This window comes from Balaenoptera acutorostrata, chromosome 12 (genome assembly GCF_949987535.1).
Source record: "Balaenoptera acutorostrata chromosome 12, mBalAcu1.1, whole genome shotgun sequence".
NCBI lineage: Eukaryota > Metazoa > Chordata > Mammalia > Artiodactyla > Balaenopteridae > Balaenoptera > Balaenoptera acutorostrata.
In genome coordinates this window covers 13,270,724-13,295,371 of record NC_080075.1, presented here as the reverse complement: position 1 = coordinate 13,295,371, position 24,648 = coordinate 13,270,724, and the positions used below count along the sequence as shown (strand labels likewise).

Below are 24,648 nucleotides of genomic sequence, written 5' to 3'. Positions count from 1 at the left end.
CTCAAAGGGTGGGCCGAGCTAATAAGAATGCAGAGTTCCAGGCCTAATCATGCCGAATCAGCATTTAACCAGATCCCCAGGTGATGCTGTGTGTGCTGAAGCGTGAGTAATGCTGTCCTGGACAGCCTCTCTGTGACTCTAAAGCAGAAACTGTCAGAACATGAGTGTCAGGCCCGCAACAGTGCTCAAATGCTGCTGCACCCCGAAATCATCTGGGAAGGTCTTGAAGTCTCACGTCCACAAGGGCTCTTTCTGGGATGACAACTTATTCTGTATCTTGATTGGGTCAGTGGTTCTATATGGGTACATATTTGTCTAAACTCGTGCACTGTACCCTTCGAATAAGTATATTTGGTTAGATTCAAATTAGGTCTCAGTAAAGTTGAATTAAAAAGAAAACTAAAAAAACCTAAAAAAAAAAAAAAAAAAGAAAAAGAAAACTATCCCTAAACCTAAATCTTTCACTTACAGTAAAGCTGTAAGAAAGAACACTGTATTCAAGGATATCAAGGATGTCTCAGGACATCGTCCACTTCTTCCTCTAGAGAAGGGCTATGCTCAAGCGTGAATGTGAGGTGGCATGTTTTCCAAGGGGACAAATCAGTGTTTCTTTACCTGTTTTTAAAAATATTCTCACCTGTCACACCCACCACACACACACAGTCCCGATGCTCCAGCCCATACCAATTAGGTCAAAATTTCTGGGTATTTTTGAAAGCTTTCCAGGTCATAGTAGTGGCTAGCAGGGCTGAGAACTACTCTAGAGCCTCTTGCGTGTGTCAGCCGCCAATTCTTGTGGCTTCAGTGGGATCCCTACACCACCCTGAGTACCCAACACTGTGCAGACGGAAGAAGCGGGAGAGATGGGGGAAAAGCCTGTGGCACTTCATGTCCCTGAGTGATTTACAATCTGGTTTGGGATGCAAGACAGGGGGCTGCATAAAAAAGAAGTGAAATTGTAACTGAGGCAGGGCCACTCCCACAACTGGAGAAGTTCATGTCCCCCACAGGGGTGACAAGGGCGGGGCAGACCCTGGAAGTGGCAGGTACTCACCTGTCAGGTAACTTTTGAGCGCCCTCCCCTTGGCTCCCATCCCACTCCTGCTTTTAGGGATGAATAAGTGGAGACTCAGAGAAGTTAAGCAGCTTCCCCAAGGTCATGCAGCTAGGAAGAGAGGAGGGAGGCCTTGAACCCAGGCCAGATGTCATGCTTCCCATCAGGTACAGGCTGAGATCTCCCCAACCTTATCAATTTGCCAGAACCAATCAATGGCTGAACTCTGTGGTGCCCTGACTCAGGACATGGGGGCAGCAAAATAAGCCAGAGCGGTGGTGGTGTATGTTAGGGTGTCTCCAGGGGGCAGCTACCCAGCTTGCAATCACAGGGGCTTGCAGCTGATGGGAGGGCACAGGTGCCTGGTGCCTCCTCGGGAAGAGGAACTGCCATGTGCGAGGGGGATAATTCAGCTCCAGGAGGTGAGGGCACAGCGAGCCCCACTGCCCCTCCTCCTTTGCCAGGGCAACGTAGGATGTCAGACAACACTGTGACCGCCTCATTATTGGGCTGCTCGGCCATTGTCCCCAGGACAATGGTTTCCGGCCCCGGCTTTGTGTGGGGCTGCCAGCCGAAGTTATTAACCACAGGAGCTGCCTTTGAGGGACATCCAAGGGAGGGGTGAAAGGTCACCCGGAGCAGCGAGGGGAGCGGAAGTGGGAGGAAAAGAGAGCACAAAAGAGAGGGATGAGCCCCCAGCCCTCTCCCCCTCCTCCTGAAGGAACCCCGAACAGAGCTGAGCCCAGAGGGAGGCATGGGGGGGGGGCGTGTCAAGAGGAAGTTTCTGCTGCTGCTGCAGAGCAGAGAGGAGGCTGGGATGGCTGGCCGTCCTGATGGGCCTTGGAGGTGGGAGCACAGAGGGGGACACAGGCTGCAAGGGGCGAGGACTAAACCTGGGCGACCGGAAACAGGAGGAGGTGGCAGAGGCTGGGCCTAGGGCTTCCCCACTCCCTCCTAAAGCAGGTGTCTGCTCCCCAGGACATCTGATATCCACATTACCTGCCTGCCTTGCTCTGGGCGGTAGGGGAAAGGACACCATGGTTTAGGGCTGCCTGGGCAGGTGGCCGTGGGAATTAGGCCATAGATAGAGCTGGTGACCACCTGCCTTTCATTGGACAGGGACACTGGTACCCAGACAGGAAGAGGACTCCATGTAGGGTACAAACCCAGTGATGGGCAGAAGTGGAACTTCCTGCCCTGGGGAGAAGGCCTGAGGGCCTCTAGCATTCGCTTGGAGCCTCCATCCTCACCGCAGACTTCTCCAGTTTCCTGAGATCCCATGGCAGCCCCAGCTTCCTGGATAAGGCCAAAAGGCACGAGCCCTCCTAAGATGCCAGGCCCGGGGAAGACAGCCTTGTCCTGCCTCTCAAATGAGACTAAGGCAGAGAGAGCTGCTCCCAGAGCTGCTACCGCCCGAGCCGGACCCCCGCTCTGCCGGCCCAGCAGAGAAACATCTAAGAGTATGCGGCGTGCACATGGAGCTGGGAGGCACCAGAGTGCAGCCAGTTTGGGGCAGCGTGCAGCTGGAAAGGCCCCAGGAAGGCCTGCATCCTGTCTGCTTTCTCCATTTCCTCGCCCAGATCCCGCTTCCGGTCCCCTGAATCAGACTCATCTCCCTCTCTTCTCCCCCTCAACGTGTGTCCCCTCCATGGAGACCTCCTGGTCCGGCCCCACCCCCCGTCAGCATCTCTCCGGCCTTCCTCCTCCCAAACTCCAGCTCCCCGCGCACCCCACCCTGATTCCAGACTTCTGCGTGGCGCCCCCCTCCCCTCAGGCCACCAAGGCCTGACAGCTCGCCCTTCCGTCCCCTCTCCCTCCCACCCAGCATACCCCAAGGAAGCCCAGATGAGACCACCCAGCTGTCCCCACAGACGCCCTCCCGAGCTCTGCTGATCTCTGGCATTCTCTCCCTGCCCTGCTCTTGGAGCTCCTCCTGGCTGGGTGAAGGCTGCCCGGTGTATCCCCTAACTGCCCTCTCAGAAGCCAGACACTTGACCTTAGTGGGATAAACAGCCAGAGGGAGGCCTTCATTTTAACAAACCCATAGTGAGCAGATCAAACTAAGGTAAAAGTGGAGCCTCTCTCTCTCTTCTTACAAAGACTCATACATACATGCACACGTTCACACATACGCTCTCGCACACACGCACACTCACACACAGCCGCACCACAACCCCACAAGCGTTGCCTATATTCCCGTGGTCATTCCAACCATCCTCTTTGTCTCTCCAGAGCCCAGGGCATTATCCCCCTGCCCTCTGCCCTGGGCCCACTTTGGCCGTCTCCTCACCAACACCCAAGAAGCCCAAACTTTCCAGAATTTGGCCACAGAGGAAAATCCAAGCCGACAACTAGAGGAAGAAGTGGGGGGAATAGAAAGCAAATGAAATGTTAAAAAAAAAAATTAAGCAATACTTGCATTCTCATTAGTAGGAACATGTGAGATGAAGCACATTATGTTATTAGGCATTCTCTCGATTCAGTAAACACAAGCTGAATACATTTATAAATATCAGCATTAAGTGAGATTTAACGGGAAGCTGTTTATCTTCCGCCTGTCAGGCAGGAGGTGACGCTCTCCATGTATCACTCGCAGGCCGTGCAGTCTCCACTTGCCTGCTCCGGGTGCCTGGGACCTGCATCCCAGCAAGTGACTGGGTGACTTGAGGACACTCGACACCACTCTGAGTTCAAGGTCCTGAACTGCAGCGTTAAGAAACCTGGGCAGCCTCGTAAGGCCGTTGGAGGATCAAATTGGGTGCTGTTCAGCCAGCACTTGGTGTGCAGTAGGTCTACAACCAGCTTCCCTGCTTTCTCATCTCCAGCACGGAGCTGGAGGAAATGTCCCTGCGGCCGCGGGCACCGCCAGCCTAGGTGGGAAGGAGGCAGGTGACAGGTGCAGGGGATGGCAAGGCAGCCCAGGGGAGGATATGCACTCGGGGGGCCTCAGTGTATATTATCCTGGCTCTACTGCATCCACGTGTGGGACTTTGTGTAGATGATTCCATCTGGCTAACCCTTCATTTCCTCCCTTGTATCCTGAATGTCCCTCTGACACCCCAGCCTAGGTGACAGTGGTCCAATGAGGCCATATGCCGTGAGTACCAAGTGTCAGAGAACAAGGTCACTGAGACCAAGAAGGCTTCATGGAACTGGGGACCTGAATGTTGGCGACATGTGGTCCCCGCTCCTCTGTGATGCCTGCAGCCTGCCTCCTCCTTGCCTGGACCCCACCTCTCCCCGAGGCTGTTCACTGGCTCCCAGATTCCAAAGACCTTCCCAGACCACACAGGATCTCCTGGAGCTGTCAGCTTCCTGTGCAGAGCCTGGACATCAGGTCACGTCTAGGCACCCATCCCATACTCTCTCTTTCTCGCTCTCATAAAATAAATTATATCACATCAGATAAAGCAAATCCTGCACTCCTGGTCTGTCTCGTTGTGTATGAACTGCTATGTCAAGAAAAGGCACAGCAATAGGCCGCCAACAAAAAGTGCTGAATATGTGACTGACCAAATTTTCAGCTGTTGGGTGAGGCTTCCTTTATTGAAAGAAGCCATAAGGTCCCAGCAGAGTCCTTGAGAACAGAACATATACTTGGGCTCCATATGAACCAGGACATACTCAAAGGTTTCTATTTCCCAACACATGACAACCCCTGAACACTCCTTCTCTTCCCTCCTCCCTCTACTGAGCCCTCCAGACCCCAAGCATCCACCCCGGAACAATATCCCTAAAGTTACCCGGAGATGCTTTGCCGCCAGGCAGTATTTCCATGGTGCAGTGTGAGACAGCACCTCACCACCGCCCCCAACACACTGCAGGCAGGTGAGCGCATTTGAGGCCCCCTCTGCCCATCCCAGGGATGGTCATCAGAGGCCAATGCTATCCTTTCTAAAAAGAAAGTAAATAAAAGCAGGTAGCATGTACGGGGACCACACAGGGGGCCCCAGGGAAGTCCCTGAATGTCTCAGAATGTCTGCCTCCTTGTCGATGAAGTGAAGGGTCATCTCTCCAGTCTTCTCCAGCCCTGAATCTTAAGCATCACCATTATGATGCTCCCTGGCTGTGCCTGGAATGAAGATTCTGGGGAGCTGAGCTGCCGAGAAGTAGCATCAGCTGCTTATTTACAGATCCTTGAGTGCAAGTGTATTGACTTTTATGGCTGAGATAAGCACGCAGGCAAATTCCATCGTTCAACCACATTTATAGGAAGCTAGCAGTGTGTGAGGTTCTCTACCAGAGATTCTGAAAAAATTGCAGAATTAGTGTGGAAATCATATATCCCCAAACAAACGGCATATGAGAGAGAGGGTGCCCTTGGGCCTCATTGCACCTGAAACCAGGCCTAGAGTTATCTATATGCCTAGGTTGTCTGCTACACATGCTCTTGCTATTGCTGCTGTGAGAGTCTCAGCCTGCAGAATCAAGTGTAGACCAGACTTTCTCAGGCCTCGATAGCCTGAGTCTAAAGCTGGGGTCACAGTAATGGCAATAAGGCACATGTCACTGGATGGGTCACACCTACTCTTGTGGGAGTCTGTCCACATTCAAAGTGCCATAGTATTTCTGGAAACCTCAGAACAAGTTCACAGAAACTGACATGAATGTATGGAAAATAAAGACCAAGAGGGTGGTGGTGTTATTACCCACAATAGGGAAGCCAAGAAGAGAAACAGTTGTTTCTTTGATCAGGGGATGTGTGTGATGTGTGTGATTGTGTGTGTGATGTGTGTGTGATTGTGTGTATGTAAAGAGAATGTGTTGTGCTTGGGATTTATTACCTTTGAGGCTCTTCAGTGATTTCCAAGCAGCAATGCTTGCCCTGAGCTCGAGAGACAGTCGGGCCAGAGAGACATATTTGTTATCTACTTCGAAGAGGGCACTGAAGCATGAAGGTTGGGAGTAGACCAGAGGAGAGAGTGAGTTGAAAGAAGAGAATACGACCAAGGCCCCAACATTAAAATGCACTTTGAATTGGAGATGGGGAGAGAAGGAAAAGACATAGAAGATGGTATACCTGCAACAGTAGGGAAGACAGAAGAAGCCGCAGGTGTGCACAGTACCCGGATGTCAGCTCAGCAGAGGGATTCAGGGAGGAGAGAAAAGGTAACCATGACAAATACTGCAGGGCAGTCACAAGGATAGGGACTGAGAAATGCCATTGAATTTGACATTGATGACCTTCAGGGGAACCATGTGAGTAACAAGGTGTGGAAAGAAACCTAACTACAAAAATCCAAGGAATGAGTTGGCAGAGAGAACATTTGTGTCCCCACAAAAGATATGTTGAAGTCCTAACCCTTGGTACCTGTGAATGTGACCTTATTTGGAAATAGGGTCTTTGCAGATGTAATCAAGTTAAGATGAGGTTAAGGTTAGGGTTAGGGTTGAGGGTTAGGATTAGGGTTAGGGTTAGATAGGCCTTTAATCCAATATGACTGGTGCTCTTATAAGAGAGAGGAGAATGTCATGTGAAGACCCGGACACACAGAGGGCAGGCAGCCATGTGGATAAAGGCAGAGATTGGAGTTATGCCACCATAAGCCAAGGATGGCCTGAGTGACCCGAAGCTGAAAGAGGCAAAGAAGAATCCTCCCCTAGGGGTTTCAGAGGAAGCATGGCCCTGCCAATACTTGGATTTCAGACTTCTGGCCTCCAGAACCATGAGAAAGTAGATTTCTGTTGCCTTAAGCCACTCAATTTGTGGCACTTTGTATAACAGCCTTAGAAAACAAATACAGGCAGTGAGTATAACTATAAGAATTTGTTCATGAAGAGATGGAATTGAACACTTTTAGTAAAGGGAATGCTCATTTTTCATGGAAATCCTTGAGTGTGTTCACAGACTAAGAGAATGGAGTCCATAGAGAGGGAGAAGTTGGAAACTCAAAACAATGAAAGAATTAGTATAACTATTATATCTCCAAAAAAAAAAAGGAAGAATAGTTAATGAAGTGTAGAGGAGGCAGAAAGAGATTGAATCGAAAACCCAAGCGACAGAATTGGCCTTAAAAAGTGGGAGGGAGGCACTTTGTCCTCTGAGGCCAACTGTCTTAGCCTCAATTCTATGGAAAGCAGAGCCTGAGGCAAGGATTGAAGTGCTCACACTTTATATAGGAGAAATGTACAAGCCCAGGACAGTGAGGGTTAGGAAAAATCAGAAGGAAGGGAAGGGAAGATGTGAAGCACTTGATGAAATGCATTATTGTGCAACTTCACAAGCTGTGAAGACACACAGTGGGGCACCCATGAGGCATGTTTGCTTAACATGCTGAGCTTCTCCATAAGAGTTACAAAGAGAAATCAAACCTTGAAGTATCCACTGAAAGGAGGAGAGGAATTTATCTGATCCCCCTCCAGTCTCTCATTTCCCACCAATCAAGATTTATCCAACAGTGAGCAAATGCCCCTGAACTTCTGGATCGCCTCATTCAGTCTTTGTCCGCCAAAACACCAAATCTCGTGGTGTGATCAAGTCCGTAAGTGCAGGGATGACTCAGAATGGAATGGGCACCAAACAAGAGAGAGAAAGGAGGAATCCAAGAAAGCACACAAAATTTGTGTCTGATATAGGCATACCTTATTGCGTTTCACAGATACTGTGTTTTTAGCAAATTATCGTGGCAACCCTGCATCAAGCAAGTCTACTGGCACCATTTTCCCAACAGCATTTGCTCACTTCATGTATTCATGTCACATTTTAGTAATTCCCACAATATTTCAAACTTTTTCATTATTATTATATTTGTTTTGGTGATGCGTGATCAGTGATTTTTTTATGTTACTACTGCAAAAATGACACACTGAAGGCTCAGATGATGGTTAGCAACAGAGTATTTTTAAATCAAGTTGTGTACATTTTTTAAGACATAATGCTATTGCACACTTAATAGACTACGGTAGAATATAAACATAAACTTTTACATGCACTGGGAAACCAAAAAATTTGTATGACTCATTTTTTGTGATATTCACATTATTGTGGTGGTCTGGAACTGAACGTGCAGTATCTCCAAGGTCCGCCTGTACACCAAGAAAAAGGGGAGAATGGATGAATGGAAATACAGAAACTTGTTTTTATTTTATTGAGAAAAGGTGAGGAAATTGACATTGAATGGTTATTGATGAGACATAGCTCAAGTAAACCATGGGAAAGGAAGGGGTGGGGAATACAGCTGAGATCCCTCAGCCTTAAGGAAGTAGGAGAAATCAGTGATAACTAAGATAAGCCTTATTACAAATGTTATATTATGGAATCCTAGAATTTATTTTCTTTTTAATATTTATTTATTTATTTTGTTTGCACTGGCTCTTTGTTGCGGCAGGCAGGCTCCTTAGTTGTGGCATGCATGTGGGATCTAGTTCCCTGACCAGGGATCGAACCTGGGCCCCCTGCATTGGGAGAGTGGAGTCGTATCCACTGTGCCACCAGGGAAGTCCCTGGAATCCTAGGATTTCAGAGCTGGACATTAGAAATCACTTTGCTTGCCTCTTTCACTTTAAAGATAAGGTAACAAAGTCCTGGAGAAAATTAGTGATAAGTAATTTCATAAATTTACAGTGCTTGTTAGTGGAGGAGTCTTTCCTCAGTAATGAGCATTTTGTGATTTGTTTGTGGACAGTTTTGAACCTGATAGTCCAACTCTCTGTCTTCTTAGTTACCCACGGTGGTGGGAAATCCTGCGAGTCAAGAGGTTGTAATCCAGACACTTCTCCACCTGGTGGCATCTACCTGAATTACAGGTAGAGTCTAGCCAATGGGAATAAACAGCAGAGGACAGTCTGGGAATCCCAGAAGGACACTTGAAGTGCCCAGACCTCCTTCACAGACCCAGACCAGCTTCTCCTGGACTTTTTTCTTCCTTTGCCTTAGTCCTCAGAGACTTGGCATGTTTGCTGTCCCTGCCTCTCCTGCAACCCACACTGTGTTCCCCGCTCTGTAGCTCCCTTTCCTGTAAAAGGAAATCAGAACTAAGGAGAAAGAAATTAACAAAACTTGTGACATTTGTCCAGCGCTGGTCCTGGCCTCTAATTCTTTGAAAGATGAACAGCCACACACAGATACGAAGTGCAGGGACTGAGACTCTATACCTGATGGACCTTCTCTCTCTTTTTCCTTGACTCTGAAAGGTGAGTCTTACCAACCTCAACCACTGCCTTCCACTCCCATTGCTGTCATTTGTTCCAACTTCTCTCTAGGAAAGGCCATGTGATCTCTCCCCCAGGATGACTCCTTGTCTCATCCAGAAGGTCCAGCCAACGCAGAATAAAGCAACTACTGGACTCAGAGGAGCATCCCTGATATCTCCAGACTAGCTTCTGGGAGGACAGACTCCCTTGGGGAATTTGACCACAGTTACATTTAAAATGCCAAGAAGGAATGGATGTGTTAATTCACCAAATCTCCACATCAGGGCTAGAGGCAGGTTTAAAGCTCAATGAAGTCAATTGAGGACAAAGAAAGAAAGAAGATGAAATCCTATTTTTTTGCTCTAGCAGTGAAAATATTCTCTGAGCCGTCTGCTGACAAAACACACTTACGGCCAAGAATAGAATTTCTCAGAGCAGATAGAAGAATGAGTATAGTCTTAGTTATCTAGAGATGTGTAACAAAGTACCACAAACTTAGCAGCTTAGAGCAGCAAACATTTATTATCTCACACAGCTGCTGAGGGTCAGGAATCCAGGGGCTCTGCAGCTGGGTGGCTCAGGCTCAGGGTTTCTCAGAGGTTATGGCCAAGCTGTCAAGCAGGACTGCGGTCATCTAAAGGTTGGACTTGGTCTGGAAGATCCACATCCAAGATGTTTCCTTCACATGGTTGTTGATGGGCAGAGTGGGGGCGGGGCTTAGCTCCTTGCTACACCTTCCATTTCACCCTCGGTCTTCTCTTCTTGGGTAAAATATCCTCTATCCTTTTAATTCATCCTCAGTAGGTATGGTTTAGAGTCCCTTTATGCTCCCCTGGTCCCCTCTGTTTCTGTTTCTCATCCTCCTCCTTTGAAGGTCATTAGAACTGAGCCCACAACCCAGGTATGGTGGGACTCAAAAGGAATGCGGAGGGAATATCAGCACTTTTATCTTGGAGGTGCTATTATTACGAATGCCACCTGAGACTATAATCTTTCTGTCAACCCTGCCTCTGCTGCAAATTGTACCTGCCCTAAAGATCTAACCCTTGAGGGTCATGCTTTCCGCTTTTTGGGTGACAGTAAGCTAATCGAATGGCCCAGGGTTTGCTAACAAGTCCGATGGGCCTTTGGATTGATATTGTCACACTCTTCTCAAGACAAGCACCTCTAGAGTCACAGTGTCTTCATTAGAGGAGACACCTATTGAGGGTCATTTCAAACAAGCTGTTCTTTCAAGTGTTCTTGGTCCAGAGGCCAAAACCTGGAGATTCAAGGGTCTTGCCCAGCCACTTGTCTTTCAGATAGTCTTCCTGGTCACTGACCCCTGGTCTCTGGAATCAGAGGGTCTGGGTCCATATCCTGGCCCCAACACTCATAGTTAGGGGACTTGGGTATGTAAGCCCATTAGAGCCTTACTTTGCTCACCTGTGAAACAGATCAACGCTCACCTCATCAATTGTTTATGAGGGTGATATGAGATTATGCTACTGGAAAGTGCCCTGTGGGTGTTGGTTGCTGCCATGATTCATGGCAGCCTCCCCACCTCCCCCGATTCAGCAAGGCACACATGGCAAGGGAGATGGAGAACGGGGGGCACTCACCCCATTCCGAGGTGCATGGCTGGGAAAATGCTAATGAAAGACTTTTATCTTCCATGTGCTTCACCATCTGGTAGAGAAGAGGAATGAGGTACTAACATTTTTGCACTGAAAACAAACCTCTAAAGGAAATCCTGAGCTTACCCCGCCCTTTCCTGGGCCTAGAATGGTGTTGACTGACCATCTGTCTGTCTGGGCTGGCTCCAGAAGGCAAAGGAATCCCCTGGGCTCCCAGTTCCAGAAGCTTCACATGATAAATTGAGTGGGAATGTTGCCTGATTTCCTCTGGAGCATTGCAGGAGGGGCTGATGTCATGACAGCCCCTGGGTTTACACTCGGGAAGATTATTGGGACACGAGCCAGTGAATAAGAGGTTCTGAACCCTTCCACATTCCGGTCTATGTCTCTTTTCTCCTCTGTCTTTTCTTAAAATTTATTTATTTATGGCTGTGTTGGGTCTTCGTTTCTGTGCGAGGGCTTTCTCTAGTTGTGGCAAACGGGGGCCACTCTTCATCGCGGTGCGCGGGCCTCTCACTATCGCGGCCTCTCTTGGTGCGGAGCACAGGCTCAATAATTGTGGCTCACGGGCCCAGTTGCTCCGCGGCATGTGGGATCTTCCCAGACCAGGGCTCGAACCCGTGTCCCCTGCATTGGCAGGCAGATTCTCAACCACTGCGCCACCGGGGAAGCCCTCTCCTCTGTCTTTAACATGGAAGACTGAGTCTAATTCTGAGCCCATTCATTCATTCACTATTTATTGTCTTCTCTGTATCAGACACTACATGGAAGAAATCACAGCAACCCCCAGTATCCCACCCCATGGTGTCTGTCCCCTAGTCTAAGGAAAAGAAAAGGGATTTGTAGAAAAGGAAGAGCTGGTTCACAGAAGCTGGGAGGTAAATCATCAGAGTCAATCTGGGAAAAGGGATAACAACTTAGCAGAGATAAAGAAGCCTGTTCTGCATCTCCTCTTCCTTATCTTTAGGGACAGGGCCAGCCACATAGAGGAGGATGGACCTTGCTCTTGTTTCCCTGGCCTTGAGACATTAGGGCATCCAGAGGGAGAAGCAGGGTACAGACCTGGTGATGGAGGAGACTCAGGTGAGTGGGGCACTGAGCGGGCTGGTGGGAGATTATGGAGAAAACGTCAGGTCTTGAGGAAGCCAGATCCACGAGATGGAGGCAAGTGTAGAGTCAGAAGAAAAGACCTTGATCGAGAGTCTCCCAGGTCTGTGTCTTATCTTCTCACTAGAGCATAAGTACCTGAAACAGAAGGAGTCTGGTCTTTCCAAGGTGGAGCTTCCTCTCTTCCTGAGAAAAGATGGGCCTGAGTTTAAGCCATCTACGTGACCGTGGTGAATTTCCTTGATGCTTCGAAGCATCAGAATCTTCTTTTGAATACTAATCGGTAAGTGTCTGGCATTGACTGGCGGTTCACGCCCTGCTTCCCTCTGAACTCCAGTGCCCTTCAGGTGAAGCCTTCCTGCAGTTTTACCCACCCTCTGCCCGACATCACGGTTCTTTGTGTAATCTCCAATACAATTCTCCTGATCAGCGATCAGTTCCTTCGGGATAGGAGTTGTGATTTGTCCCGAAATACCATGGGAACTGGGTCCAGGGGCCGGCAAACATGGGTGATTGGAAAACACCTGCCTTCCTCGTGGATTCAATACGCACGCACCAAGCACCAGCCCTGAGGCTGCAGAGACTTCGAGGACTCGCCTTGGCTTCAGGGACCAAGGCAGACTCGCTCTGTAAAGGCCATTTGAAGAAAGAAGCTGGGGCCACGCCCGCGCAGGCTTAGTTAAGTTGCAGCCCCTCTGCTTCCGTTGGCCCGGGGCCGAGGCAGGCTCGGCGGCCAAGGGGCTGGAAAGCTGGCAGCTCCCCGCCCGCCGTGCGGAGTCCCGGGGAGCAACGCTCAGGGAACTGGGGCGCAGCCGGCTCTGTCTCGCCTTCCAGGGCACCGCGCGATGATGTTCCGTTAACCTCCTGGCTCATTGTGATAGTGAGGCTGCATAAAGGGAAGGATCCCATGCAAATGCAGGCCAGTGTAGCGGAAGGCTAAGTACCTTTAATTAAAAGGAAGGCACCTGGAGACCCAGCCGGTGGGAAGAGCGCAAGTCTGCCGCGCTGCTGGGGGACAGGGGAGACGGGCCCACGAGGGGCTCGCCCTTTGCTCGCGGCCCCTGCTCTCGTTATCTCTCCTCTCCAAACAGAAGCGCGGGCGGCAAGGCCTGGGCGCCTGGGGAAGGAGAGGGGTTTTCTGTCCTTTGCAATGGTTCTGACTTCGTGCCGCTGGCCCAGCACCCTAGGACCAAACTTTCAGACCCCAGTCAAAATTGTCTGGAGGAAATAATTGGCCCCAAGTGATCAAGCAAGTGAGAAATAGAGTCAGGCCCCCAGGACTGCCAGTGTCAGGGCCATTCTGCTGCCAGCTGGAAATCCCAAGTAGCCATGAGGTCAAGAGTAGCATCTAGGGGAGCCTTTTAGAGCCCACACTATTTCAGCATCTTCATCATCATCATCCTTAAAATTTGCTTTTAAACCCTGGGCCATATGCTTTTCTTATCTCATTTAATCCTCACACACCCATGTAGGTGTTCTAATTATCCCCATCTCAGCCACTGAGACCCCCAGAGGGCTAAATCACATGTGTAAACCCTACAATTGGTGGCAGAGCAGAGCCTCCAAGACTAACCAACTCCAAAGTTCAAGGTCTCAGGTCCTTTTCTTTAGGGGTGAGGGCAACCGGGAACACTGGAAATGGCATACACACAGTACCTTGCATAGCACCTGACACATAGTTTGTGCTCCCAGAGTAGGAGCTCAAAAATTGCAATGCTCTTCATCCCGTGCCCAGACCTCCCTTCACGTGGCAGGGGATTATGTGTTCCCCTGGAGGATGATTCTGGAGAGCCAAAACATGGGATGCAGAAATCACCTGCTGAGCCCTAAGAGCCAGGGTTATGGGCAAGGGTATCTCGGGTACCTGGGTCCCAGCCTCTAGAGCAACATCTTTCCTGCAAAAGTAAGATGGAGAAGGGTAAATGCCGGTTACTGTCTCTCCCTCCCTCTTTGTGGAAAGGGAGGATTAGATCCTCTTTGTGTGGAGGATTAGAACAAAGCCGAACTGGGATCTCTAAACCCATCATGAGTACCTGGAACCCAAGGTGGCCTGGATGACTTCAAGCTCCTTGATTCAGATTCACCTCTTTTTTGCACTCACTACATACCAGGGACTCGAGCATCTTGCAGTGCACTAAGCAAAGGAATATTCCTTATTCACCTCCCTGTTAAAACTGAGGTTGCTGCGGCCACCAAGCTGAATGCTACCTCATCATGCCCTCTCCCTCAGAATCACTTCTAGTGAAAAATGTAAATGGCCTAAGCAGGTTGGGATCCCTTACAGTCACTAAATGCCTGTGAAATAAAACCTGACAGTGAGTTTTGCCTGAGTGTCACCACGGTCCAAAGCCCTGTAGGACCGCTCACTCCTAGAAGGACGGTAACAAACGCAGTCTTGTTGTGCAGGCCAGTATTTCACAGACCTCGTTTCAAGATCATCTGCAATCATATATGATAGGTGTTATCATCCCCATTTCACAGATGAGGAAACTAAGGCTCAGAGAGGTTAAGGAGCTTGCCCAAGGCCACTCAGCTTGAAAGTAGGAAACATGGACTGTCCCCCCTGACAGCTCAGTCTACCCCCCCAGAAACCCACCCCTCCAAGCTCTCTCTGAGCTTAGCAGGCTTCACCCAGAGTTCGGTAGTCCCAAATCCTTGTGTGGCCTGCTGAGGATCAGTTCTGTGAAGAAAGATCTTTCTCCAGGAGGGGACTTCTTGGGAATTCCTGGACACAGTCACAACAGGAGGAACACCTCTGGATTTCCTAAAAATTCAAAGTTACTGATCAACAGTCTTTGCCCTGCAAAGCAAATGCTGGAGGACAATGGTTAATGCCAAAGTGTCCCCAAGAGTCAAACAGTCATGGTCTTGTCGATGTCTGCCACTCCTTGTGGGGCCTGAAGCCAAGGTGGGCTTGTTGCTTCCTTCTCCCCGGATCTCAGAGGAAGCCAGAGTAAGTGGGTCTCATAGAAAAGACCCCTCCTTCCCTAGGACCATTGGGACAACACCCAGTTCAGGCCCCTGTAAACTAGGGCCCCCAAAAGGTTCTGGCAGTGGTGGAATGGGGTGTGGTGGTTTGGCAAGGGGACCTGCATGTTTAGCACAATAACCTGATAGTGTGGCTTGTTCCAACCCAGCAGTGCTCACATGGTCACATGTCCCCTGGGCAGGAGGTACTGTGACCTTGCCCAGAGATCTGGAGCCCTCGATGGAGGAGTTGAATGCCAAAGAGGAGGAAGGGGGTCTGGCTGACTCCCACTGCCCCTGGGATGGAGGGACAGGGAGGTCACTCCCTGTACACCTCCCACTGACCCTGGCCAGGACCTGAGCCCAACTCCCACCCAGATTCTACTCAGAGGATCTATAGCTGCCCGGAACAAAGAAGAGAGAGGCAGGCAACATCCCCACGGAAAACGTTAAGGGCTACTGAGTTTCTGCTTCCACCACTAATTGCCAGGAGCCAATGAGGGGCATGCACGGCTGAGACTTTTGTCCGGAGTTTGTCCTGTTAGCTGCTGTGCGTTCAGTGCCCAGCAGCACGCTGTCACAATGAGGTCATTGTGTTATCCCTGTCGCTCACATATGCCCCATCAAATACTCGTACTAACACAAATGTTTACTGAGTTCCCCCTGTGTGCCAGGCACTGTTCTAGGTACAGAAGACACCGAAACGAGAAAAATGGATGGGAACACCCTGGCTTCATGCCTGTTACCTGCTCCTGGGGGAAGACAGGCAATAAACAAATGAATAAGTGACATACATACTATGTCAGATGGTGGAGAGAAATAAAGCAGAGTAACAAGGAGAACGAGTCGGGGGAGAGGGTTGCCGTAGGGGGACTGGACAAAGGTTCACTGAGAAGGTGATTTGAGCCAAGACTTGGAGGTGAGGCGGCAAGCCCCAGGCTCACCAGGGAAGGAACAGCAACGGAAAAGTCCAGAGTGAGAGCTAGCCTGGCGTAGGTGAAGCAAGCAAAGAGATCAGTGTGGCTGCAACAGAATAAAAGAGGGGAAGAGAAGGAGACATATGAGGGAAGTGATGGGTGGCAGGTGCCAATAGAGTAGGGCTTTAGAGGACAGTTAGGAATTTTGTCATTTTCTCTGGGGAAGCTGGCGAGCCACTGAATGTGAACTGGACTATATTAGAATCTCGTACATATATATGTATATAATATGTAGCAATATATATTATATATAGCAATAGATACCATGTAATATGTATTATACATAGTGTTATATAATAGATACACATAGCAATACGTAGGCATTAAATGAGATAATGGATAAGGTAGCATTTATTCACTGCAAAGAGTTGTATCAGGCCTTCCTCACCTTCTGAGATGGCCCACACTCTGTCTGTGGAATGTGTTTCTCTCTAAATAAATCCACTTCTTACCAATCACTTTGTCTCTCACTGAATTCTTTCTACGATGAGACATCAGAACCTGAGCTTCATTAAGTCCTGAGACCAGGTGTGTGATCTCAGTTGGAAGACTATGGGTTTGAGCCGGGTTCAAGTCCCAGTCAGGGTTTTGGCCGGCTTTGAGTCCCGGCTCTGTGGGTTTGAGCCCCAATCTGGGTTTAGGCTGGGTTCAAAAAAAAAAAAGAGTTGTATTAGTCTGTACTATTATTACAACGTCTAGGGTTTCAAAGTGCTTCCACGTACACTGGTTCATAAGAGCCAGTCGATGAGATTAGCAAGGAAGATGTCCTTAAGCACTTTGTATTGAAAATGAGAAAACATGGTATAGAGATATTGAGTGTTTTTCACTCAGGACACTTCTCCAGGAGATACTCCTCTGCACTGGTACTTGAAAGCCAGTGCACTTTCCACCTCCCACTTAGTCCTTCTTTATAGAGTTGGGGACACCAAGGCCCAGATAAACCGAGTGACCTCCCCAAAGTCCCACAGCCTTGGTCCCAAGTCTGGGACCCTAAGCTCCTGACTCTCAGCCAATCCTCTTTTGTTACTGCCCTACATAGAGGCAGATACCCCTTCTGTAACTTTCCACCCCCTCCTTTGTCGTGGTCACTGTTTCTTTGTCACTCAGCCACAGAGGTGCTACCTGTGTCCAGATCAGGGTGGGATTTGAAATCCAAAATCCTGGGCAACATTACGTGCATGCCTCCTCCCCAGCCCATCAATGACAGCCTGGGTCCTGGACCAACATCTCCATTCTCTCTTGTCTGATCTGTCATCAGACAGAAACGTCCCCTTGGCCATTGGGAGGTTTCAAGGTCAGAAGAGCCAGATCTGCCTGCACTTCGGGGGACCCAAGGTCTGAGCCCTCCAGAAAACATAGGAAGATAGGATAGGGCTAGCACTTATATTCAATCTGGTCTTCACGGGGCTGCAGCTTATCACCACCAGACCAAATATGAAACGGAGAGTCAACAGGTAACCATGACAATATTTCCACCACGCCATCCCCGTCATAGCTTCTCTCCACCCTGACTGCTCCCATTAGCCCGCAGGGAATTATCGTATCACAGCCTGCCCGAGCCTGCAGCCTGGTCTTCTCCAACCCATTCTCACCCTGCACCAGGAAGAGCTTTCCAAAACTCGAGTCTGGCCACTCCTCCCCGCCCCCACCCCGCCCCCGCTAAAATCCCTTTAGACACGCCCCTTTGCTTTTTAGGACAAAGTCCCGCAGTCCTTAACATGCCTAAGGACTCTTGTGATCCAACCATGCACACTTCCCTGTCCCATCTCTCAGCCCTCACCATACATGTGTGCACACACACACCCCTTATAATTCCACTTTACTTCTCACTACAGTGAATTCGGTTCCCTAGCTGTGCCTGCCCCATCTCCCCTCTCGCCCCCAGCCTCCAGACCTTCACATGTGTTATCTTTTTTTCTGCTCATGCCAGCAGAAAAATTCTACTTCCTCCCTTTCCTCTGTTTGCCTGGTTGGTTCTGCCTCTTCCTTCAGGGCTCTGCTTGAGGTCCCTTCTGAACAGCCAAGATTCTGTGAGGTGCCCTCCAGATTCTGGGCTGCCCATGCCCCCAGCTCTCCACTCCAACCCCATCACAGCAGGGAGCACGCCTCCCTGCAGAACCTGTCTATTTGTTCTCTGAAGACATGATTCTTGTTTTGGTCACCACTGTGTTCCCAGGCCTTGGCATTGTGCTCAGCACTTAATAGATGTTCAATAAATATTTGTATAACGGTATTATATTCAGCATCATAATTGCTTCAAATTCATCATCCCTCACATTTCTTAACAGTTTACAAATCACTTTCATACAACCCTGCTTTTAGGATGTGAATATTATATGCATTTTTTTACCAAGTATGAGAAGCTGAGAATCAGAGTGGGTGAGTGACTTTCCCAACATCACACAGCTCAGAGCAGGACTGTATCATAAACTCAGGTCTCTCACAACTCCTCAGGCTCCGGAATGGAGAGGCCGAGTCCCAAGCATGGGAGTCCAGCTCTCTCTTGAATCTTTTTTTTTTAATTTTTTAAATTTATTTATTTATTTATGGCTGTGTTGGGTCTTTGTTTCTGTGCAAGGGCTTTCTCTAGTTGTGGCAAATGGGGGCCACTCTTCATCGCGGTGCGCGGGCCTCTCACTATCGCGGCCTATCTTGTTGCGGAGCACAGGCTCCAGACGCGCAAGCTCAGCAATTGTGGCTCACGGGCCTAGTTGCTCCGTGGCATGTGGGATCTTCCCAGACCAGGGCTCGAACCCCTGTCCCCTGCATTGGCAGGCAGACTCTCAACCACTGCGCCACCAGGGAAGCCCCTCTCTTGAATCTTGAAGGAGAGACAATAACACTAAACTCAGTCACCCAATTTGACCTGTGAAGGTGGCCTTGGGATCCCAGGGGGCTAAAACCCACCCTCTCTTTATTCCCTTATTAGACTGAGGCAGTCCAGAATGTTCTCGGGATGAAGAACATTCCCCAGTCAGGACGGCCACCCAGAGCTTCTGTACACTGTGGTCACTGCCTGGAGAATGGCAATGACCCTGGATCCGGAAACCTCACAGGCACCTTCTTACTCCGCCCATCCTGCTTACCTTCCCTCTTGAAAGGGACATTCAAGAGTCATGAAAAGAGAAGCCAGACTAGGCTTGAGGGAAGCCAATTAGTTCATGCCTATTTTAAAGGTGCCCACCCAGTGCTCCCACAATCCCATTTCTCATTTTCAATTTCTCCAGGAAAATATCCACATATGTGCACAAAGAGTTCATTGCAGAACAGTTTTGATATAACAAAACAGCTGAGAGATAAATATCCATCAAAAGGAGGATAGTTGCTTGGACTCTATCCCATTCACATTTTGGGTTCTGATGGAGAAGTTCAAAAGCACAAGGTAGAACTATATGTCTTGAAATGCAAAGATGTTCCAGACATTGCTGAGTGAATATAAGCAATTTGCAGAGCACAACTTACTTCCGGTATGCTACTACGCATCTTAAAACACACACTCCCCCAAAACAGAGGTCATTATTTCTATAGTTACAGACATAAGGTATGAATAGAAAAGTCTGGAAGAACAAATATTGAATAGATAACAGGGTTACCTCGGGCTAAGGGTTGGAAGAAGGGAGATATTTATCATTATTGTTTATTTATGATTTATTATGTGTATAAGCTAAAAGTAAAATAAATAAAAACAAAGAAAACTAGAGAAGATTCCAGCTTCTCAATGAATCAGAAAAGTGGCAGTTAGCTCAGACATCCCCCACTGGGAAGCTGAGGTCCACGCCTGCCCCTCCAGGAATGATGTCTTATGTTCTGGACGCCACCCTCGGAGCCAAGGGAACAGTGTCTGGGAGGAGAGTTCTCAGGCTAAATAACTCGGCAGCCCCTTCAGGGAGCAGAGCTGGTCTGGTCCATGTGGGCAGTCTCAGGGACCCTGGGGTAAGTGCACACCCACAGATGGGGGTGGAAAGGGCTGAAGCAGCTCACAAGTGCCTGGGGACCCTGTGCTCTGATTGTCCCAGGAACCGGCAAGTGCAATTCTTCTCCCCAGTGCCCTCGCCCCACTGTCCTTTGGAATCTTTCGGTGTCTCCTGGTGTCCTGGGTATGGTGACAGTGACACCACCCCAAGGTCTGTGAACAACACTCTCTATCACCTGTATTGTGACTAGTTTTTTGGTTTTTGGCTGTACCACTCAGCATGAGGGATCTTAGTTCCTCGACCAGGGATGGGATCTGCGCCCCCTGCAGTGGAAGCGCAGAGTCTTAACCACTGAACTGCCAGGGAAGTCCCTGTGACTAGTTTTATTTTCAGTTACTAACCATTTCTGAGCATTCATTGTGCTCCAAGTGCTCTGTCTGACCTAAACATCACAACATAATAGAAGAGAAATACCATTATTAGTCTCACTTCTCAGACTCAGAAACTTCTGCTCAGAGAAGGTGGGTACTCACCACGAGGTCACACAGCCCGTGCAGGACTGTGCCAGGATTCCAGCTTTGAGCTCCAGATTCCCAGCCCCACAGAGAATGGTGACTCCTACCCTTTCTCTGCATTGTGGAGGGGTAGGTGCCAGGATTCAAGGGGCAAAAGATCCTTCCCCAGGACTCTGGGCTCTATCCTCCGGAGTGAGCTTGAGGGAAGTGATTCTACTTGGAAAACTGAAGTCTCAGAGCAACAGGATGACTGTCTGTAAAGAGATAAGGAAAGTGGATGAAGCGAACAGAAATTATCAGGCCCACAGAGCACGCCCTGAGGTTCAAAACGAGGAGTTTAGGACAAAGAAAAGGAAATGCTACCTTATGTAAAGATGGTGTACCTAAAAATGGAAAGAAGTTTTTAAGAAGTTTCAGAAAAGGTATAGGTTTTTTTTTTTAATTGTGATATAGTTGATTTACAATGTTGTGTTAGTTTCAGGTGTACAGCAAAGTGAATCTGTTATACATATACACATATTCACCTTTTAAAGATTCTTTTCCCATATAGGCCGTTACAGAGTATTGAGTAGGGTTCCCTGTGCTATACAGTAGGTCCTTATTAGTTATCTGTTCTATATATAGTAGTCTGTATGTGTCAATTCCCATCTTCCAGTTTATCCCTCCCCCCCTTTACACCCCACCCCCCAGTAACCATAAGTTTATGTTCTACATCTGTAACTCAATTTCTGTTTTGTAGATAAGTTCCTGAGGATCTAATGTAAAACATGGTGACTACAGTTGATAATACTGTATTATATAATTGAAATTCACCAAGAGAGTAGAACTTAAACATTCTCACTAAAATAAGCAAACAAATAAATGAGATGATAGGTGTGTTAATTAACTAGACGGTGGGAATCCTTTCACAATGTGTGCGTATATCAAATTACCACAAAGCACACCTTAAATATCTTACAATTTTATTTGTCAATTATACCTCAATACAGCTGAAAAAAACAGAAAAAAAAAAAAAAGGAAAATGTATAGGTGGGTGATTAACTCATTCTTGCTTCAAATGTGTTCTGTGTCTGTGCTCTGCTAAGTGAGTGAGAATACAGTCACCGTGACTCCCACCTTGGTTTTTTTTTTTTCATTCTTTCATTGACCTGGCCTGTCCGTGGGCCTCGGAAGGATAAATCTCATTACTAGATGTCAAGCTTCCCAATAAGCCACTGGTGGCCCCCCAAACTGACAAACAAGACGCTTTTTCTAGTTTGTTCCCTAGTTTGTTGCAATAGCTTTCTTGGAGCTATTACAGCTGTCGTGCCTGTAATCAGCCCACGGGGGAGTAGAGAGAATGCTGGCACAGGTCTCAGATGAGCCCAAGTTCCCATCCTAGCTCTGCCGCCCAGCAACGGGGTGACCCAGAGCGGCCTCTATGCCCGTGTTGCCTCAAAACTCAATTTCACTGGGTGTTGTGGAGAATAAATGGGGTTATACGTAAGGCACTCGACGGTTCCCGGCATTTAGTAATACTTAGTAAATAATAGTAGAGGTAGCTGTTGTTCTTAGAAGGAGACACCATGCGTAGAGTTCCCTCAACCTGATGGTGTGTCTACCCTCTTATGGGGACCAAGGGTGGCCACACTGCTACGACACTGGAGCATGGAGACAAAAACAGGGGACCAAAGCCCTGCTCCTCCAAACGCAGGGAAGGCAGGGGCTGTAGGGTCTGCGGGAGAATGAAAGAGGTCTAAATGGGAGGAGAGTTTTGAAGCCGGCCAAGGCCTAAAGCATGGCAAGTTGCCCAGGATTACTCAGATCAGAATGCGGGAAGCCTTCCAGGGGGCAGGCAGTGAAGGTTGGGGGCAAGAGGCAGGTTAGAGCCCCCAAGTCTTCTCTATTCCTCCGCTTCTCCCCTCTCCCCCCACCCTACCACCAGGGTCTCTGGTGCTTTCATCAGGGCCCTGGACACTGCCAGGCTCTGTTCTGTGATTTGTGCCAACAGCAGGAACCTCTGGCCTTCCAAGGCCACAGAGAACAAAGCTAACCCTGAGTCTGATGCAAAGCCCAGGACCTGGGTTTTTTCCTTGGCGCCTCCCCAAGAACAGCTGTCAGGATGGCAGCCCACTCCAGCGCCCTGGCGCGTTGGCCTGAGAGGATTCTTGTGTCCTGACCCCCGCTGCTCTGGGCTGGACTCAGGGGCCCGGCCAAGGGGAGGGCATTCCTGCCTGGTGAGCTGCTCTTTTCTCCTGGGGCAGGAAAGTTTTCTGGCCATGGGAGTCCGACCTCACCCTGGCCACTCCCTGGGATCCAGAACCTTCCTTCCTGACGGGATGTGGGGTAGGTGCTGGGGAGTGAGGGAACTAGGCTGGGGTGAGCAGAATTTCCAACATTAAGGCCAGGCCTGGGTCTCTAGTGCTTATTTGGACATCGAGTCTGCCACCTACCAGCTGGGTAACCTCAGATCTGGTACTCACTTTTCCTGGGGCTCAGTCTTCTCATCTGCAAAATGGGTTGCCAAGGGGCCTAGGTCATTATTTGTAACTTTTAAAAAACTATTAAAAGAGAAAAAACAATTGACCTGTGTTATCCCCTCTATACATTGCTCCTTTCCTCTCCTTCTGTTACCTTTCTCTCTGCTTCCCCAGTGGGCTTCTTTCTTACTCCACCCCGAAAATACCACGTCCCCCACAGCAGCCCAGGTGGCAGCCACTAGGGGCTTTGGGGTGGGCAAAGATCTCCAGAGACCTGTGCCCAGGACACATCTCCAACCCCAAAAGCAACTGGACAGATGCCACGGGTGGCTTTTTCCAAACTGCTTTCCACTTTCCTTTCACCTGCCAGGACCTGTATTTCTATTTCTGTGTTTTGAAAGCCTGGGGGTGGGGGGAGGAGCGCGGGGTAATTAATGATTGATTCTCTGACACAGCCGCCAGGAGGCCTCAGGGCAGGCTGTCGGCCATTTCCTGAGGTGTGGGACTGGGTAGAAATCCCTTGTGGCTGGGGCACAATTGGACAGGTCTGTCGGGGGCAGAGGGTGGTGCCCTGAGCGCTTCTGCCTTCTGCAGATGGTGAAGTCAGGGGGTCCGAAGCTCTGCCCCGGCGCTGGCCCTCCCCCTCTGCCATTGGTTCTGCTTCCCTCTTTCTGGGCCAGGGACTATTCATCGCTCCCCTCACAGACACCCCAGTCCCACAGAAGCTCCCACACCCACCCTGCACCCGACGCACGATCACACGCTCACTGGCCCTTTCCTGCTCAACGGCTCACCTGTCCATCACCCAGCAGCTCACACAGCTGTTTGAAGAACTCACGGTGCTGCTGGGAAAGGATTAAAGGAACCAACATCTACAACAAAATTTTAGAGGAGTGTTACCTCTACCCTTCTTGGAAGTATCGCCCTGCCTTTGTTGTCTGATAATAATTAACTTTTGTACAGAGCTGCAGTTTTCAAAGGGCTTTTACCATCATAATTCTATTCACCGTCACAACAAGGCTATGAGGTGGGTCTCACCCTCCCCACTCCTCACTCGCACCCACATCCTACAGAAGAGGAAACTGAGGCTCAGGGAAAGGGAATGGTCCCATTTCACACAGCCAGGGCTGAAACGCTTGCCTTCTAACTCAGAGCAGAGAGCTGCTGTTTCCTCCCCAAAGGATGCACTTTAGTCCCGGGATTGTTTACCATGTAGGGGAAGGTGACATGGCAGGTAAGCAGGGGGCAGGGATTTCCCCCAAGGCTGTTGGGGGCAGGGGTCTCCCCCAGGGCTGGCCTCTGGGCAGTTGGCACAGAGAAACTTCTGAGACTTTATATCAAAGGGGAGGAAGAGGTCCTGGGTCCCCTCTCCTGGGATACAGGGAGGTGAGGGGGAAAGAGAGGCCCCTGAACCAAGCAGAGGTTCAAGGGCCTGATCCAGAAGGAGGCAGGATTCCACCTGCACAGTTAAACACCCAGCCCAGAGACAGTGTCAACTCTCAGCTGCTTATTAAAAGACCCCAAACCCCTTCCTTCCCAGCTCTATCAGCTAACATGACCAACTCATACTGGTTTCCCTGGGACAGTTCGGTATTTTAGCACCCAGAATCCCACATCTAGGGAATGTCCTCAGTCTCAACCCTAACAAATCCTACCACCAGTTCGGTGGATTTCAGCTGAACTGTGGAAAGAAAGACCATCTTTTGAAACTTCAGTGGATCAACTTAGAATTTAAAAATCACAGAATATTCACTGGGGTTAGGCAGCTACCTGGGATGTATATTAAACTCTTTGAATGTTGAACTGCAAGATAATTCATTTCTGCAAAGAAACACTTAGATCTGTGGCCAGATCTGTCAAATTTTTAAAGGAAACCAGAGTTACTCTCTCGTCTCGATTTATTTTC

General features: G+C 49.2%; 1 long non-coding RNA gene across 2 annotated transcripts; it reads right to left on the bottom strand.

The window, feature by feature from the left end:
- Nucleotides 1-11,663: 11,663 nt before the first annotated feature.
- Nucleotides 11,664-23,619, bottom strand: LOC103011631 (uncharacterized). Of its 2 annotated transcripts, none has more exons than XR_452482.1 (3): nt 23,537-23,619; nt 20,302-20,537; nt 11,664-12,048 (listed from the first exon to the last, which is right to left on the bottom strand). It is a non-coding gene; the product is annotated as an uncharacterized LOC103011631 (long non-coding RNA). The 2 variants fall into 2 exon arrangements; XR_003621974.2 differs by lacking the exon at nt 11,664-12,048 and adding an exon at nt 14,518-14,674.
- Between the last annotated feature and the right edge of the window lie 1,029 nt (nt 23,620-24,648).